Source organism: Lissotriton helveticus, chromosome 7 (assembly GCF_964261635.1).
Source record: "Lissotriton helveticus chromosome 7, aLisHel1.1, whole genome shotgun sequence".
Classification (NCBI taxonomy): Eukaryota; Metazoa; Chordata; class Amphibia; order Caudata; family Salamandridae; genus Lissotriton; species Lissotriton helveticus.
In genome coordinates this window covers 1,483,320,499-1,483,339,505 of record NC_136068.1, presented here as the reverse complement: position 1 = coordinate 1,483,339,505, position 19,007 = coordinate 1,483,320,499, and positions in this window count along the sequence as shown.

Here is a 19,007-nt window from a genome sequence, read left to right as displayed (position 1 = left end):
AACTAAACATTCTAAACCTGCATTCACTTTGCTTTGCTCGAACACTTATGTCACAGGTCTACAGAGTCCATCAGGAGCCAAAGGGGTTCAGTCATTTCTACATCACATGATACTGCACCACCCATCAGGCAGATGCTACAAAACATACTCTGGTTTGAGAGTACATAATGTCTGCTGGCAGATTGCAAGGTGCTTGGATGGGAATGGGGGCCCTGGTAGTTTTTTTGTATTCCAGGGAGTGAGATCTATTGACCATTCTGAATAAAATCCAGAATTGTCATCTCTAGCCGGAGGAAGAGAGCAAGTGAAAAGATGGAGAAAAGGGAGATGGTGTAGGTGTGTGCCCGCACATGCTCTTTTACACTAGATTCAAGCTGGAGAGATCTGTTTGGCACCAATGGATATATGGGAGTGTTTCCCCACTGCATGAACCCCATAACTACCTCAAAAGTGTGTTCCTCTCCTTATTTATGTTGGCATGGTTCCTATCCAGAAAAAGGTCGGTAGTGCATGCGACAGTCCACACATCTCTGAAAAAGGTTCTTGTGTCATTGTGTCCTGCCCCTACCTCACATCCTCCAATGTACAGGAGAGTTTATTAATGTATTCTGCACCTCTCTGGCTGGAAACCTAGAGTAAAAATCTATTCCAGTAGAAAATGGTTCTCAGTGTGCTAATGGAAAAGACAGGGAAACTGTTTCTCTTCCTACAAGCTAGTTTTGAATAAAACACACTGTCTGATTGGAGTTGCATTTGACCTCGAGTTGTGCTGTGCTCAGGACGTGAAACTGTTTCTGAACTTCCTCCCTTCATCTGGAATGTAGTTCTGCCCAAGAAGACTTCTGGCTTAACTGACGAAGAGCTGATGAAGTGATAGCATCCCCAAGGACTGAGTGATAATAACGATCTGCAGAAGTGCAGGTGAGCAGTTTTGGAGTTATATGACTGTCTGACAACTTGTTCCCCTAAACCAAAAAAAACAAAATCTTTGTCCATCCATTCAACCCAATGAGACTCTCACCTGGGGTACTTCTAACTAGGTTTGAATAGAGGGCGGGATCGCACGTCCCCACATCCCAGCACCACAGCTCGCTTCAATGCATTATGGTAAATGTCTAACAGTCTTTAGTTTTTCATTATCGTTAGTGCAGCCAGTGCTGTGGTTCAGGATAGTTGTTCATCAGCAAAGAGCAACACACCGTCTTGGGGTGCTGAAAATGATGCCCAAAGTCTTCTCAGGTCTCTGTACCACTCACTGAGGGCAGGTGCATCCACCAGAGCTCATCAGTTCATTAGCTCAAGGGAGCCTTTTGAAACAAAGAGGGTGTGTGCTGACTGACCCACATCGCAGCACTCAGTTCACCCCAATGCATTATGGCAAATGCTGTACTTCATAACACCTACTTCAGTAATAGTCTTTAGTTTTTCACCATTGTTGGTGCAGCCAGTGCTATGCATCTCTAGACGGATGTATGATGTTACATTGCATTCTGCTGTAACGCGTGCCTTTACCTCACATCTGTCACGCCGCTTATGACATTACAATGCAAACCTTGACCATGCAGGTCATTTCAACGAATAGGCCTTTACCATGCATGCCTTTAAAACAAATGTTGCTGTAAAAGCATGTATGTTAAAGGCCTACACGTGGCAAAGGTTTATCTGACCATGTCCCTAAACCCTAATCTCATTGTCCGGTGCCCCCAACCCTTCTAAAGAAATGCCCTTCCCAGCCCTAAACCCTAAATCTCTAACCCTGTGCGACTTCCCCCAGCCCACAGTCATTCCCCTACCCTTAAATACTATCCCTGCGCTCCCCCGTCCCTTCCCCTACTCTAAACCTTAAAACAATTCCCTTGCACTTCCCCCGTCCCCTAAGCCCTTCCTTTACTCAAACCCCTAAAATAGTAGCCCCCCCACCCAGGCCCAATCCCCCTTACCTCTCTCCTTGTACAGGTAGCTCTTCTGAGGGGCTGTGCACATCAGTGATAAAGCTGAAGAGTCTCTCCGTTTCCTCTAACGACGTGGATTGCCTTCCAACTGATTCCACGCATATGCCCTTACTAATACACATATGCCTTTACCATACATACCTTAACAACTAAATTCATGGTAAAGGCAAGCGTGGTAAAACCATATGCGTAGTAAACAAAATGCATAGTAAAGACTACGCGTTGTAATGGAGCATGCGATGTAACACATGCTTTGTAATGGTATGCATGGAAACAGCTGCGTTGTAATGCCATTTTCCTCTCCAAACACGTGTTTCAGGATAGTTGTCTTTCCTCAGCGCATGTGCTTATTTATGTTTATTTGTTTTATAGAGAGCAACTGTCACCCCAATAGGGAATCGGAGCGCTACAACAAGCCATACAAATGTTCTAAACTGCAGCTATCCATAACATACACTAATAACATGAAAACCCTTATGCTTCTTCCTGAAACTTGGGTAATTTACTTATTTTTTGAGTGCATCCAGGAGCTTGTTCGATTCTGGGTACCTATGACCAAAAAGGCCCCACCATCTACTGTCTTTTGCCAAGGCCTAGGTATTATACGGTTTAGATAAACAGCTGATCTCAAGGTAGGGTGATATAACTCAAAATGAACTGTAGGAAGAGTGCCACTGGGTAAAGGAATCACTTTGAGCAATAAACACAGTGACTTTAACTCAATCATTTTCTTCAGTGGCAATCAGTGCATTTTAGCCAGGACTGGAGACATGTGACAGTTACGCTGAACACTGCTCGTCAGCCTTGCCACAAAATTGTAGACCAGCTGAAAATGCTTGCACCACAGACTTCCTACCTGCCTCCATCCTGTTGGATCGAGGTCTTCCACATGGTGGGGTGTAAGGATGTCTGGAATTTGTAAAGACCAAGGGCCCGGTTTATATTTGAAGGGGGGGCTATTCTTCACCAGGGCGACATAGTAAATTACTCTATTGCCCTGACGGAGATACCACCCATCCGAATTTAGAAACAACCACTGAACTAGCGGTCATTTCTAAAGCATCGTCAGGAACAACTGTCAAAGTGGTTCATGTCAATACTTTTTTAGGTCTCGCTGAACCAACGCGCATGCGTTGTTCTGCGAGAGTATAGTAGGCAAAACAAACTCTTGAAACCAGCGAGGATTGTCCGAATTTAGAAACAACCACTGAACTAGCGGTCATTTCTAAAGCATCGTCAGGAACCACTATCAAAGTGGTTCATATCAATACTTTTTTAGGTCTCGCTGAACTAATGCGCATGCGTTGTTCTGCGAGAGTATAGTAGGCAAAACAAACTCTTGAAACCAGCGAGGATTGTCCCCAATGCATGTGAGGTACTCAAGCGTGACGCTTCCCCAGCGCGCGCTTGGCCTCACTTCTCAATCACACCCCATATGGTGTTCCCTCCCACTCGCTCGCACATCAAAGGCTGCTGCTCCCCCGCCAATGCGTTCCCACCCCGCCTCCCCACAGCAATGCCAAGAGTTTGTTTTTCATGTTCTCTTTCCCCTTCCGGCACCCATACTCACCGCACCTCCAGCAGCCTTCTCCCTCCGTCTTCTCTACAGCTGTCTTTTGTGTTCTCTTTCCCCTTCAGGCACCCGTACTCACGGCACCTCCATCAGCCTTCTCCCTCCGTCTTCTCTACAGCCGTCTCCAGCAGAACAGCCCCTCCTTCCTCACAAGCGCTTTTTTTCCCGCTTTCTCCTTAACACGGGCGCCTGCTTCCAATAACCCGGGCCCGCTTTAAATCACATGGGCGCCCACTTTTACTTTAACACAGGGACCCGCTTTTACTATAACCCGTCGCCCGGCATCATCTAAATCCCCACCCAACCCGTCGCTACTTGATCTCGCTCAGTCACTCTCTTGTCTGTTTCTCCCCCCACTCCCACCACCCAGCCCTAAAGCCCTGTCTACGTTGCCTCTACCCTTCTTTGTTATAACATGGCGTAGAGGAACTTTAGTGCCGCTAGGAGGAACTACTCAACACCCATTCCATGCCACCCCCTCACCCATCACACACAAAAAAATCTTTTCTGTATACAAAAGCTAAGAGTGTTGTTTCTTTAACTGAGTCATCAGTGACTGTAGGCGGTTACAATTCTGTTGTCGAAATGTGCATCTTATTACATTGTTATTTAAATGGTTCGAAATTCTGTATACAAGCTCAGGTACTTGTTGCACACTGTGACCCGTACTGGGCAGTTCATGAAGGGCTCTTATATTGCTGCCGTATTTTTCAAGAATTCGCACCAGGCAGAATGTGCCTGTGAGCCATTTTCATACTGTGAATGCGGCAGAGCTGAGCCCACACGGGTATTTCAACTGTTCAGTACTGCTGTCAATATGCATAGACTGTTTCATCCTGAACACCACCAGCGCATTTTGGATGTGATTTTGCAATGAGGATCGACCTGCGTTAACCAATCCATTGTCCTGAGAATAAGTAAGTTGAGCAAATGTGCTTAGTTACAAACAAAACAAGCATTTTTTCGCGTACAATTGGACACTTTATTTGAACTAAAGCTCCCCCTGGGTGTTAACTTTATTTTGCGGATGCACTATTTTACCGCGAGCTGCCTTGAAGGTATTATAGCACTTAATGTGGATTTCATATCGCTGTGCAGGGGCCCTTCAATACTATGGCGGAATTGCTTATTGGTATTTTCTGTAAGTCCCGTTCTAACCCACAGTGCATACCTCCTAAAACCCAATTTACTGAAAATAACAAGCAATTCCGTCATACTAATAATTCAAAACAGGTTTTACGTCGCCTCCTCCCACCCAATTTGTTTTGTCTTTCCCCCATCTTGCTTCACCTAATCCTGCTTGTTGTGTGTGGGGCAATATTCCGCCCCAGGTTTGCAGTGCACGAGCAGCTGCCACCCCTCCTCCACTGCTCTCCCTCTAGGCACGCATTTCTTTCCCACAGATTTAGAGATAACTCGCAGCTACCTCACACCTCTCCCTCCCTAGCGAAAGCAACCTCTTCTTAATCTCTCCTCCCCGCCTCCTCCGCTCTTTCGTGAATTATTTCCGTGTATTATTTTAATTCATTCCAGACGCTTAAATTGGCTTGCCCTGGATATGTCTTCTGCACGGTACTCCAGTGAGCAATGGTAGAGGTTAGTGTTTTAATGCTTAATTTACTTGCATATTTTAGCCCGTCAATGTGCCCTTCCACACAAACACAAAATTGTTCTGTTTGCCGAGAGGTCGCTGCATTCTGCATCGCTTGTATCCTGCTCTATTTTGAATAATGACTTCCGCTACATTCTCAGGGAATTCTGGATTGATAAACACGGTCAGAGAAAGCTTGCCTTTGTTTCTCCTGTGTGAGTGCCTTGCACCATGATGCCAGTATGTTTATGATTTTGGCCCATCACTGGCCGTTTTGATTCCCCTACTGCTTCATTATAAGCCCTCCACACACCATCCAAGCGCACACAGCCCCTGAAGCAGTGGGGTTTTATTTGATTAATTATAGCCCTTTGATGCGCCCTTCCACATAAACGCAGCATTTCCTTATTTGCAGTGAGGTCCCCGAACATGCTGCGTTGCTTTGGTATCCTGCTTGCTCAAGGAATTCTTTATTTACAAATAGGGTAAATTTGTAGGGCAATTTGTTAGCTCTTCTCAGCATTCCTGACTGTTCCCTCTTATAAGCTCTGCAGATCTGGAGGCCGGAGATTTGCATACCTGGCCCCCAAGCTCTGGAACTCTTTCCCTCTCTCCCTTAAAATTTCCAACTCTCTGACACTTTTTCGTAAATCTTTAAAAACTTGGCTTTTTCCCCAATCTGGCTAATCTCTCTGTCTCCTCTACTTCCAACCAGCGCCAGGAAACCCATGGTGTCAGTGCGCTATATAAGCACCCCATACGATACGATACGATACGATCGCCAGTGACTGGCATTGGCGTTTAAAAGATTGTGTTTTCCTCCGCGTGTGCTGGCTCGAGATAAACCATGCGAACTACAGCGCGAAATATGTTGAAAGGTGCACAATTTCTTCAAAACATCAACTGCATACCTCAACTTAATCTCCCACTCGCTCTTGTGTGTGTAAAATGTCTTTCCCGTTGATTTAAACTTCCGGTCTGTGGGCCCTTGTCTGCGCTTAAGAGATTGTTGTGCTCCTTGTAATAAAACACTTACACACACTATCACATCATAAACAACACACAAAATCACACACTAAGCAGAACACCACAAACAATACACTCAATTATTGATCACATTAACACACTAAATCAATATCACCACTCAGCACCACCACAGCACCACCACAGCACCACTCAGCACCACCACAGCACCACTCAGCACCACCACAGCACCACCACAGCATCACTCAGCACCACCACATTATCACTCAGCACCACCACAGCATCACTCAGCACCACCACAGCACCACTCAGCACCACCACAGCATCACTCAGCACCACCACAGCATCACTCAGCACCACCACAGCATCACTCACGCCACCACAGCACCACTCAGCGCCACCCCAGCACCACTCAGCATCACTCACGCCACCACAGCACCACTCAGCGCCACCCCAGCACCACTCAGCACCACCACAGCACCACTCAGCGCCACCCCAGCATCACTCAGCGCCACCCCAGCACCACTCAGCACCACCACAGCACCACTCAGCGCCACCCCAGCATCACTCAGCGCCACCCCAGCATCACTCAGCACCACCACAGCACCACTCAGCACCACCAAATCACTCAGCGCTACCCCAGCATCACTCAGCACCACCACATTATCAATGACCACCACCACATTATCACTCAGCACCACCACGTTATCACTCAGCACCATCACAGCATCACTCAGCACCACCACAGCATCACTCAACACCACCACAGCATCACTCAGCACCACCACAGCATCACTCAGCACCACCACAGTGCCACTCAGCACCACCACAGCATCACTCAGCACCGCCACAGCATCACTCAGCACCACCACAGCATCACTCAGCACCACCACAGCATCACTCAGCACCACCACAGCACCACTCAGCACCGCCACAGCATCACTCAGCACCACGACAGCATCACTCTGCACTACCACAGCACCACTCAGCACCACCACAGCACCACTCAGCACCACCACAGCATCACTCAGCACCACCACAGCATCACTCAGCACCACCACAGCATCACTCAGCACCACCACATTATCACTCAGCACCACCATATTATCACTCAGCACCACCACAGCATCACTCAGCACCACCACAGCACCACTCAGCACCACCACAGCACCACTCAGCACCACCACAGCACCACTCAGCACCAAGATCAGCATCACTCAGCACCACTCAGCACCACCACAGCATCACTCAGCACCACCACAGCACCACTCAGCACCACTCAGCACTACCACAGCATCACTCAGCACCACCACAGCATCACTCAGCACCACCACAGCATCACTCAGCACCACCACAGCATCACTCAGGACCACCACAGCACCACTCAGCACCCCCACAGCACCACCACAGCATCACTCAGCACCACCACCGCATCACTCAGTGCCACCCCAGCACCACTCGGCACCACCACAGCACCACTCGGCACCACCACATCATCACTCAGCCCTGCCCCAGCATCACTCAGCACCACCACATTATCACTCAGCACCACCACATTATCACACAGCACCACCACAGAACCACTCAGCACCACCATAGCACTACTCAGCACCACCACAGCACCACTCAGCACCACCACAGCACCACTCATCACCACCACAGCATCACTCAGCACCACCACAGCACCACTCAGAACCACTACAGCACCACTCAGCATCACTCAGCACCACCACAGCACCACTCAGCACCACCACAGCACCATTCAGCACCACCACAGCACCACCACATCATCACTCAGCACCACCACATTATCACTCAGCACCAGCACAGCACCACTCAGCACCACCACAGCATCACTCAGCATCACTCTGGAACAATACAGCATCACTCTGGAACACTACAGCATCACTATGCGCTACCACAGCATTATTATGCGCCACCACAGCATCACTCAGGGCCTCCACAGCATCACTCAGGGTCGCCACAGCATCACTCAGAGCCTCAACAGCATCACTCACGGCCTCCGCAGCATCACTCATGGCCTCCACAGCATCACTCACGGCCTCCACAGCCTCACTCAGGGCCACCACAGCATCACTCAGGGGCACCACAGCATCACTCAGGGGCACCACAACATCACTATGCGCTACCACAGCATCACTGAACGCCACAGCATCACTCGTCGCCACCACATCACTCCGCGCCATCACAGCATCAATCTGTGCAACTATTCAACAACAACTGGTTCAAATATGTTCTCTCAATGTTTCAAGCTTTATTACAAATGTCACAAAAAGATGTTAATATTTCACTTCTGTTCTTGGATTTTCATCACAATAAAATACACTGAACATAATCTTCACAAAAGTTATTTACAAAAGTTTAAGCTATTGCCATTAAAAATTACAATCACTTTTATTTATTATTTAAAAAAATTAAAAGCCATTGTTATTTGTAATATCAATACATCTAAGTCACGTAAATACAAAACATGTTGCATTACAAATGCTATAGGTGTCACATTTGCGAAAGTTATAACTATTGACATTGTAAATGACAAAGCTATTAATTTAGCTATTTTCAAAACCAACACATAAATAAAAAAATTGTCATTTACAAGATCAATAGCTCAAACTTTCATAATGCGAGACCTATTGCATTGCAAAAGCTTGTTCATTTTGGGGCAGGGCTCCGTCAACATGATGGAGCTGATCCAGCGCCCCTAAAGAAAATCTGTCTCATCAACACTACCCACACCACAATACTCACCATTAATCATTCTCACAAAGCCCATAAAATACCGAGACTAATATTGGGCAGCTGAATCATGTGACCTAATTAATCGGAACTATTTACACATTTATATACAACTGCAGTTTATCATCTTCATGACCATGGATTTTAAATAAAAACATTTAATTAAGTCACTTAGGTAAATGGATCAAACTGATGGTAACTAGACTAAGAATAAACAAGACCAGCTTGTCATTTCAAAATCTAATTTTATTTAATCAAAGTAAATGTATTTTTAATAAGAAACTTTATTTATTAGCAAATTAGCAGCACTTTATTGAGGAACAGGCATTTTGGACTAGCAATTCAATAGCATATTCAGAAAACATGAATTTTAATCAAAACGGTTCTCATTCCCTAAAACTATTTCCCTAACTAACTCACTTCACCTAGGAGGGAAAATATAAAGTCATTAAACCCTATTATCCTTACATGAGCAAAAAGTCCGACAGCATGCCACGTCTTACAGGACTCGGAAAGTGAGGAGCACCCTCCTGTTATGAGGCCAGTTTTTATACCTTTCTAACTTACTAATCTTCACTAAAAGTAATCTTTTTACTGTCATTCAGTGTTCCGATTGGCTGACAGCCGTCAGTCCATATGAAATCATAACTTTTTTCAATCCAAAGTCGTGTCTTTCTAAAACGTCTTTGTCCTTTGTCCACAGGCGACATTAGCTTCCTAGGATTTGCAACATCTATTAAATAACAGTTCGCTGCTTCCTCAGCTTGGCTGATCTGCCGTTTCCTGTCCTTGGGGTTATCCAACCCAGAGCACATCTTGCACAGTTCAATTATTTATATTTTTCTGATGAACGTCATCGTGGCAAAACTTTCCACTTTCTTTGCTGTGCTCTGCTCTTCACGACAGGATTCCAAACACTCACTTAAAAACGCTAAGCCTCAGGCCTTTTTCTTGATGGCTAGTATTCAAACAAACACAAAACATTAATTAATTTGAGTAATGAAAACTATTCTGTTACCCACCCCCTTTACTAATGTTAACCCATTAGTTTATGTTATCTAGCCTTAAGCACAAAAAGCAGCATTTATATTAACCTTCTTCTTATAGGCCGCAGAATCCTCCACGAACTTTTTGCCACAGAAAGACACAACATAAACAAAAGCACGAAAATGAGCACATGCCATTAGTTATGCAGCCGCACTTAATATTGACAAAAACAATAGACAAGGTTAGTTTATTATTTTTCAACAAACTTGCAGGTGCAACATAGAGCACATAATGTTAGTCCCGTGTGTCATGTATTGTATTTTAATCTAGGTTGATTAGTACATTTCATGCATAGATTTATTAATACTATTATTCATTATGGAAGTTTAACTTCGCGAGGCAAAACATAACACATTTCTGAACCTCGGTCCATCAACTCCCTCATCTGGTGATTTCAAAATCACCAAACACGCAAAATTTTAACCCTTAGAAACATGTTTTGAACATTCACTGTGTTAGTTTTTCTAAACCTTGGATTCAGCAGTTTGTCTGCAACTCTCATATTGTCCTTTACGAAACTCTTCTAATTCTATCTCCTTCTCTTGCTCTTTCCTGAGTTTGTAAATCCTTTTCTTTTCCCTCACATACTTCTTCCTCTTGTGAATCATGCAACTGATTTTTAACAAAAGTGTCACTATGACTATGATTATTACAGGATAAAGTATTTTGCCAATGATTGAACTGCCAATCTCCTGAAACCAGTTTCTGATTGCTGCGAATCTTTTACTCATGCGTTCTGAAAAATGTTCATCTTCAAGGGGTTCTATTTCAGTGTGTATCTCAGTGATATTTTTGATAAACATCTCTATGCCTTGACTCTTATCTGGGATATATGTACAGCAATGCTGGACATGTAAAATCCCACAAACTCCTCCCTCTTTTGCCAGCAGAATGTGTAATGCAAGACGGTTCTGCCTAACCAGGCTTCTCATGGCAACAAGTTCTGTATCAACCAATTGAAATCCACTTGCAGTGTCTGTGGACAATCTATCTACAATTGTAGATACTTTTCTGATTTTGTTTGCATTCAAGGTAATCCCTACCATAGGAATTATTGCGCCAAATATGTCACCCATGATTTCTGAAAAGCTTTCCCTTCTGTATCTGTTCAAGTGTTTGCCAATTTCGAATGAACCTTTTGCATTTCTATCAACATGATAAATCTTTGGAAAGACTAAACCAACATAGCAAGTCCCATACCAGTGGTCTGGGAGGCTAAAGTAAACTTTGTTCCCGCAAACAAAATAAATTAAAGGGAAAATTGGATCTTTACCACCTTTAAATCCCCATCCCCCTATGATACGATAAGTGTCTTCACACTGACTTGCACCCACAAAGAAATTATCATATAAAGTATTGTCTCTTCTAATGCAGAATTTTCCACTAACTGGTTTATCTATGTGAATAGCAGCGTTCTCATTTCTACCATTTAGCTTTTCATCGTCAACTTTCAAAACTTTGATTTGGTTTGTTTTAGCATCTCATTCCTTTTGTAAATCGCCCTTCTCTCCTCAACCATGTTTAGAAAAGAATTTCTTCAGCTCTCATCTTGCATATTAAATTGTTTTTAAAAGCATATTCATATGTAAGTTCACTAGTCACTAAGAAAAATTCCCTCATCTGTTTGGCAGGTTTTACTTTGTTCAAGCTATTTACAACTTTTAGATTTGCAAAATTTCATCATAGTCTGAGCAGTAATACTCCAGACGACCTGTTTGATAAAACAAGCTAGCTATTACACTACACGTAATGCCATAAGTAAGGGGTAGCATGTTATACGTAACCCCCTCTGAAACAGAAGCAGGAAGTTTCACACAGATGTAACAGTCCTTTACATCCATAACCTTTACGTACTCTGACAAAAGTCTTGAAAAAGAATTGCTAGAAAAATCACCAACAGATCTATTTTGGTGGATCTCTGGTTTGTGCTCAATAACTTGATTAGTCTTGCCATCATGTTTAACTTGTTTAGCTTCAACTTTACTAGTCATGTTAGCTTTATGAATTTCTTTGTCAAGTCCAAAAGGGAAAATGACAGCCAAAATCAACCAAACCAAAATTATTAGAATCACACAAATAGAAGACATTTTGCAACATCTTCTTAAAATTGAACATTTCGAATTGTTGTTAGCATTAAGCATTTTTACTTAGTAACAAGAAAATGAATTCAAAAATGTAAAAATAATATACAAAAATATATACACCCCCCTTTTAAATTTTTTTTTTTTTTAAGACTTAGTAACTCCCTAACAGCTTTTCTTCGACCTTACGTCTTACATCAACGTGTTTTTCCAGCTAACACAATTTCTTCGACCTTGTGTCACCTAACACAATTTTTTCAGCCTTATGCCAAATATAAATCAGAACCTGATAAGATAACAATTTTAATCATTGTCACTGGTTTCTTCTAAATCCTCCTGACTACCGCTACGAATTTACACCACTGGTGGTATTATGATGTACGTCCATTCAGGGGACTTGTATTTCTGATTAGGCTTCAATACTCTCTTTGCTCTACTGCTAATCACTTCTATTTTCTTTCCTCCTTGATTTTTCTTATCAGAGTCACCTTTCTGACTTGATATTTCATTAATCTGTTCTTTTGACTTGTTCACAAATTTGAATTTCAGACCTCCATTTTCATTAGGCCAATTATCTCCTTTTCTTGAGAGCTTCTTCTTTGGTTCAGTTTGATTACACTCAGCTCTCCAAGTTCTTTTTCTGAAATTTCTTATTTCAGAATCTTCATCACTTTCATCTGAGTCAGTTTCTGAGATTTGAATTCTTGATTCAGGTACTTCTTTACTCGGCAGCTTCACTCCATTTGGAACATAATCCTTATAGCTGGTACTTGGCAATTCTTCTTCTTCTTCTTCGATTTCCTCCAACTTCCCAGTTTCAGAATTTTCGTTCCTTCTTCCAGAGCTTCCAATCTGCTTTTCAATACCGTCCTGATCTTGATTATCTTCTTGCTCAGACTCTTTTTCTGCTTCTTTTTCTAGCAGATCTTCATCTTCTTCAGAGTCTTGTATCACAATCGTCAAATCTTCTTCATTCAATGCCTCATTTGCATTTGAATCTTCCAGATGTCGACTTTCTTGACGATCTTCAGAATCTGGATCTTTTTCAGGTTCTTCTTCAGAATCTGAATCTGTTGTTGTGTCACTATCCTCATCAGGATTTTCAGGTTCTGGCACACAAATGGAGTGGCTAGCATGGATCCATCTTTTCAGACCCTTACACTTTACTGCATTTGTTGTGACAAGTATTACCTGTCTTGCTTTCTGCCACCTGGGTACTAGACAGTTTCTTCTTCGATGCACCTTCGTCCCAAACCAGTCTCCTGGTAACAGATCATAATCCATAATTGCACTTTCATTTATACTCAGTAGCTTATTAACTGGAACAAATGCTTGCCTCATGACTCTGCCCATGAGGATCTCATGAGGGCTTATACCTGTCTTTTTATCTGGTGTACTCCTCAAAGTCATCAGAACAAGTGGAAGTGCATCTGTCCACTTCATCCCTGTTGCTGAACACATTTTGGCAAGCCTATTTTTTATTGTGCCATTAATTTGTTCAACAACACCTGATGCTTCTGGTCTGTATGCACAGTGTAGCTTTTGTTTAATATTCAGGGCTTCACAAATCATTTGTAACAATCTGTTTTCAAAATGTGTTCCACGATCAGTCTCGACCGTCACCGGAAATCCATACCTAGGTATGAGCTCCCTTAAAAGCAATTTTGCCACAGTAACTGAGTCATTGTGACGTGTTGGGATCGCTTCCACCCATCTTGAAAACAGACAGACAATCACTAAGACGTATCTTAATCTATTGTGGGGTGGCAGGTCAATGAAATCCATTTGCAACCTGGTAAAAGGACCACCCTCCCGTCCTATGGTTCCCATGCTCACAACTGTTTTTCTGTTTGGATTAATCTGTTGGCAGATCAAGCATCTTTGACAAAGGGATTCTGCAATAATCCTAAATTTTGGATTGAACCATACTTCCCTGAACAATCTGATCATAGAATCTCTCCCTAAATGACCTGGACCATGATACATCCGTGCCATGTCAGCTATCATGCAGTTTGGCATAACTGGTCTGCCATCTTTGTAAACCCAAACCTCATCTTCTTCTCGCTGTCTGCAACCTGCTTTTAACCATGTGTCTTTTTCCTCATCTTCTGCCTCATCTTGTAGATCTTTTACTCCTTGCCATGTCTCAACTACAGATATTAGCATAAGTGAGTTCAAAACATGTTCATCGTTTTTTCCCCCGAATGATTGACATATTGTGTTTCGCGCAGTACCTTGCGATCTCATCAGCATAAGAATTACCCTTGGTAATATAGTCCTCGCCCTTTTTGTGTGCTGCCCATTTCACTACAGCAATTTGTTCTGGTAACTGAATGCCATCAATCAATCTTCTGATCAGTTTTGCATTCCTGTTCGGTGTTCCCGCAGAAGTCAAATAACCTCTTTGAGACCAGAGCTGGCCATAGTCATGGACTACACTGTACCCATATTGACTATCAGTCACTATGGTAATCTTTTTTCCTTTCGCTCTTTCACAAGCACGAATTAAAGCATTAATTCTGCCACTTGAGCTGAACGAATTCCATTGAGACAAGAGGCCTCAACTATGTCTGCAACTGTACAGACAGAGTATGCTGCACTCAGTATGCCTTCATCCGATCTCAAGCAAGAACTATCAACAAAGTAAACAAAATCTGATTCAGTTAAGGGTACATCTTTGATGTCCTGCCTTGGTCTTGGTTTTGTGCAGTATTCTAGAACATCTAGACATTCATGATCAACGTCATTTTCATTTTTGATTTCTGTAACAATACCATCAGGCAATAATGTGGAAGGATTTAAATTCACACACCTTGCAATTGAAACGTTATCTGATCCCAGAATAACTTTTTCATATTTGGTCAGTCTGTTACTTGTTAAATGCTGTGTTATACTTCTGGTAAGAAGAATCTCAACTGAATGGGGAACATATACTTTTACAGGAAACCCCATTATAATTCCTTCCCTTTGCTCAAGACTTACACTTGTTGCAGCCACTGCTTTTAAGCAACCTGGCAATGCTTTTGCAACAGGATCAAGAACAGCTGAGAAGTAAGCAATTGGCTTTCTCAGTTTTCCATGTCTTTGAATCAGACCTGATAATGCACATCTTTCTCTTTCACTGCAGTACAGCTCAAATTCCTTATCATAGTCTGGCATTCCCAATGCTGGAGCTTCACACAGACTTCTTTTTAGCTGCTCAAAAGACTCTAACTCAATTTTTGTTAGGGTAATCAGATCTTTTATGTCTGCTTTTGTTAGTCTCTGCAGTGGTTTTGCAATTACTGAAAATCCACTAATCCATTGACGACAATAACCTACCATCCCTAGAAACATTCTGACCTGTCTCTGTGTTGTTGGAGGTTGTATTGCTCGAATCATGTTTATTCTTTCAATTGTCACCTGTCTGATTCCCTTCGCAATTCTGTGACCAAGATATTTCACTTCTTGTTTGCAAAATTGTAATTTTGCAGGTGACACTTTATGTCCCTCATCTGCCAAATGATTTAAAAGAGTAATGGTATCTGTTACACAGTTATCTCTTGTTTTTGCTGCGACAAGGAGATCATCAATGTATTGCACCAATGTAGACTTACCAGGCAAATCTAGATCTTCCAGAGATTTCTTTAGCAACTGATTAAAAATAGATGGACTTTCTGTATACCCTTGAGGGATACGACACCATGCTAGAATACGCTCCTGGAACCTGAACGCAAACATTTGCTGGCTGTCTGGATGCAATGGAACAGTAAAGAATGCGTTGCAAAGATCTATAACTGTATACCATTCTGCATCATGCGGAATCTGATAAAGAATTACCGCTGGGTTTGGTACAACTGGGCAACATGGAACAACTATTTGATTAACCTTTCTCAGGTCTTGAACAATCCTGTAAGTTCCATTTGGCTTTTTGATACCCATAATTGGTGAATTGCATGGGCTACTTTCAATCTCTTTTAGCATACCTTGTTTTACAAATTTGTCAATTACAGGTATGACACCCTCAATAGTTTCAGCTTTCATTTTATACTGAGGAATGTTCAGAAAATCTACTCCTTGTTTTACTGTAATTTTTACTGGGTCCACATGTTTCATTAAACCCATTTCATCTCCAGTTAAATCCCACATTTTTGCATTGACCGTCTCTTTTACTTCTTCAGGTAAATTATTTTTGTCAAAAGCAGGAAATAGTTTACTTTCTTCTGCTTCAACCATTAACATTGTTAGCTTGTAAAGGCCATCTTCCTCAGGAGTTTGAAGCTCAATACCCTCCGATGAGCAATATATTTTGCAATTCATTTTGCAAAGGATGTCCCTCCCTAACAGGCTTACAGGACTGCTGTTACAGACTACAAATCTGTGTTTGTCTTTAAAATTACCAATTTCAACTTTGACTGGTTCTGTTAAATCTGTTTTGATTTGTTGATTAGCTACACCAACTACTTGGATACTTTCCCCAGAGAGAGGTAGGTTTTCTATTTCCACTGATCTCACAGTAGAACGGGTAGCACCTGTGTCCACTAGAAAAGTGATTTCAACATCATTCACTTTACCATTTACAAATGGACCAGACTGATCTACCTCAAGAGTGGCTCCAAGCACACACTCTTCCTCCTCTCTCAGGCACCGTCATGAGTAATCTTCAGAATCACTCCCTTCATTTTCTTTTAGCCAATATTGTTGAGAAACATTTGACACATTCACTCTTTGCTGTCTGTTTACCTGTTCACCTCCGCTGAATCCCATTTCAGGACTGTATCTCTGCACATTCACACAGTTTGGAAGTGGCGGTTGTGGAATTTGACTTTGCTGATTCACTAACTGTCGCTGTAGCTGTCGCTGCTGACTTATTTCATTTAACTGTCGCTGTAGCTGTTGCTGCTGATTTATCTCACTCTGCATCTGTTGATTTAATGATGTATTTTAAAAATTTCTGGGCAGATTTGTACACTCGCGCTTCCAGTGTCTAATTTCGCCACAATTAAAACATGGGAGCTTTTGTTTAAGCTCTTCAATATTCACATTAAATTTTGGCTTATCAAAATTTCCTTAAAATTTACCTTGATTCTGGTGAACATTTTTATTTTCTAAGGTTGCTATTTGCTGTTCAGCTACCTTCACCTGTGCCCACATTGCTTTCTCCTTAAGCTTTTTCTGCTTAGCATCAATCTCATCACTGCAGTATTTTGCTTTTCTCAAAATATCGTCAACTGAAAGTGATTGCCAACCGACAATTCCATTTCTGATCATTTCACTAATTTCAGGTCTTAAGCCATAAACAAATCTGTAGATAAAATGGCTCATGTCCTTCCCACTCAATTTCTCGTAACCACTGTATTGTTTAAATACCAGCAGTAATCTTTCATAGAATGAATGTACTGATACTTTTGGTTCCTGATTTGTTCTGTCTATTTTAACCCAGTCTACTTCTTTTGGGGCAATTTTGTTTTCAACCAGACAATTACTTTATCATATAGATCCATAACATCTGGTGATGGAGCACCTGTTATTCTGTCTCGAGCAGGTTCTTCTTTGGGCCAACTCACAGAAATGTTACATTCTGTCCAGAGATCTGATGGGACAACAATGTCAAAGAATCCATATAGATCAATCCACAGAACTTTAGAGACTTTAATGAATCTGTCCACCTGTCGATACCATTCCACCGGCTTTTCTCTCAGCCGAGGAAAATCATTTGTGAACAATAAAATGTCCTGTCTTGTCCAAGGGACATGCACATAACCTCCGCCAGCTATTTCTCTCATTGGAAACTCAGCACCTACTTCTCCTCTTTCTCTCCTGTCTTCCTCTCTTTTCTTTGTCCATTTCACTCTCCATTTGCTTAGTTCACCCAATCTTTTTAGAAACACTATTAATTCTTTTACATGAGTTATTCTTCCTGTGGTATTCAAATTTTCAATGTCTTTTTCAGAAAAATCCACTCTGTAGTGTTTCTGCAAATGTTTCTGCCTGCTCAAATCTCTTTCTAATTCAGCAGCCATTACCTCTAATTGGTCATACTTGTTTTTCGTTTTCCATTGTATACTTTTACAAATAAACAATATTTCATTATCCGGATAAAGCTTTAAACTGTCAGGTCCAATTGTGCCAATAATCAATTCCTCCAAATCTGCTTTTAATTTTGCCACATCAAGCAATTTAAATTCAGGAACCTGTGGGGTCTGTGGTGTCTCTGTTAAATGTATTTTATTTACACTCCTTTCTGGGGATCCAGTGTCAGATCCTGCAACAGATGGAGTCTGGTCATTTGACAAATTTTGATTAAAAGTTAAATCTGGCATCATTGATTTTTCGCGATGAATTTCTGTTACATCTGAATAAAAATTTTCAACCACTTTCTGAATTTCCGCATTTAATGGAATAGTTAAAGCTGAGTGTCTGATTTCCCTTTGATCAAAAACTGGTTGAACAGGACCAATCGTTACTGGTACTGTTACTGCTTCCATGCCTTTAGTTAACTGCTGTATTAATTCTTCTTTTGACCTTAAATATTCCGACATTTCTGGTGTATCCCTATGTCTCTCTGTCCTCATTACATTCCTTGGGATTTCATTTCTCTGATCTGGAATCTCAGGATAATTTCTGTTTACTCCTGATGTACTAGAATTACTTCTTGTCCCTCCCTACTTTTTCAGGTGATTTTTCATTATTCTGATTTAATCTAGGCGAATTTTCATCAAATTCTCTAGGAGGTGCACTTGGAGAAATTCCTGAAGAATTTCTCGGGGTAGACCATGAACAATCTGACTGGTAAGGAGGCGGTTTGCGTTTAGTTGAATAAATTTCTTCCAAAACCGCATCATCTAATTCTTCATCAATATTATTTTTCTTTTCAGCACATTTTTGACCATTTGCCTCACCAGGTAACCTTGTTATATACATGCCAACACACATGTCTGCACGTCTCCATCGACGCATTCTATCTTCATGAGTTTCCCTATTAATGTCCAATTTAGGACCTCTTGTTACACCACTGTTTTCTCGTTCAAGTTCAAACATCT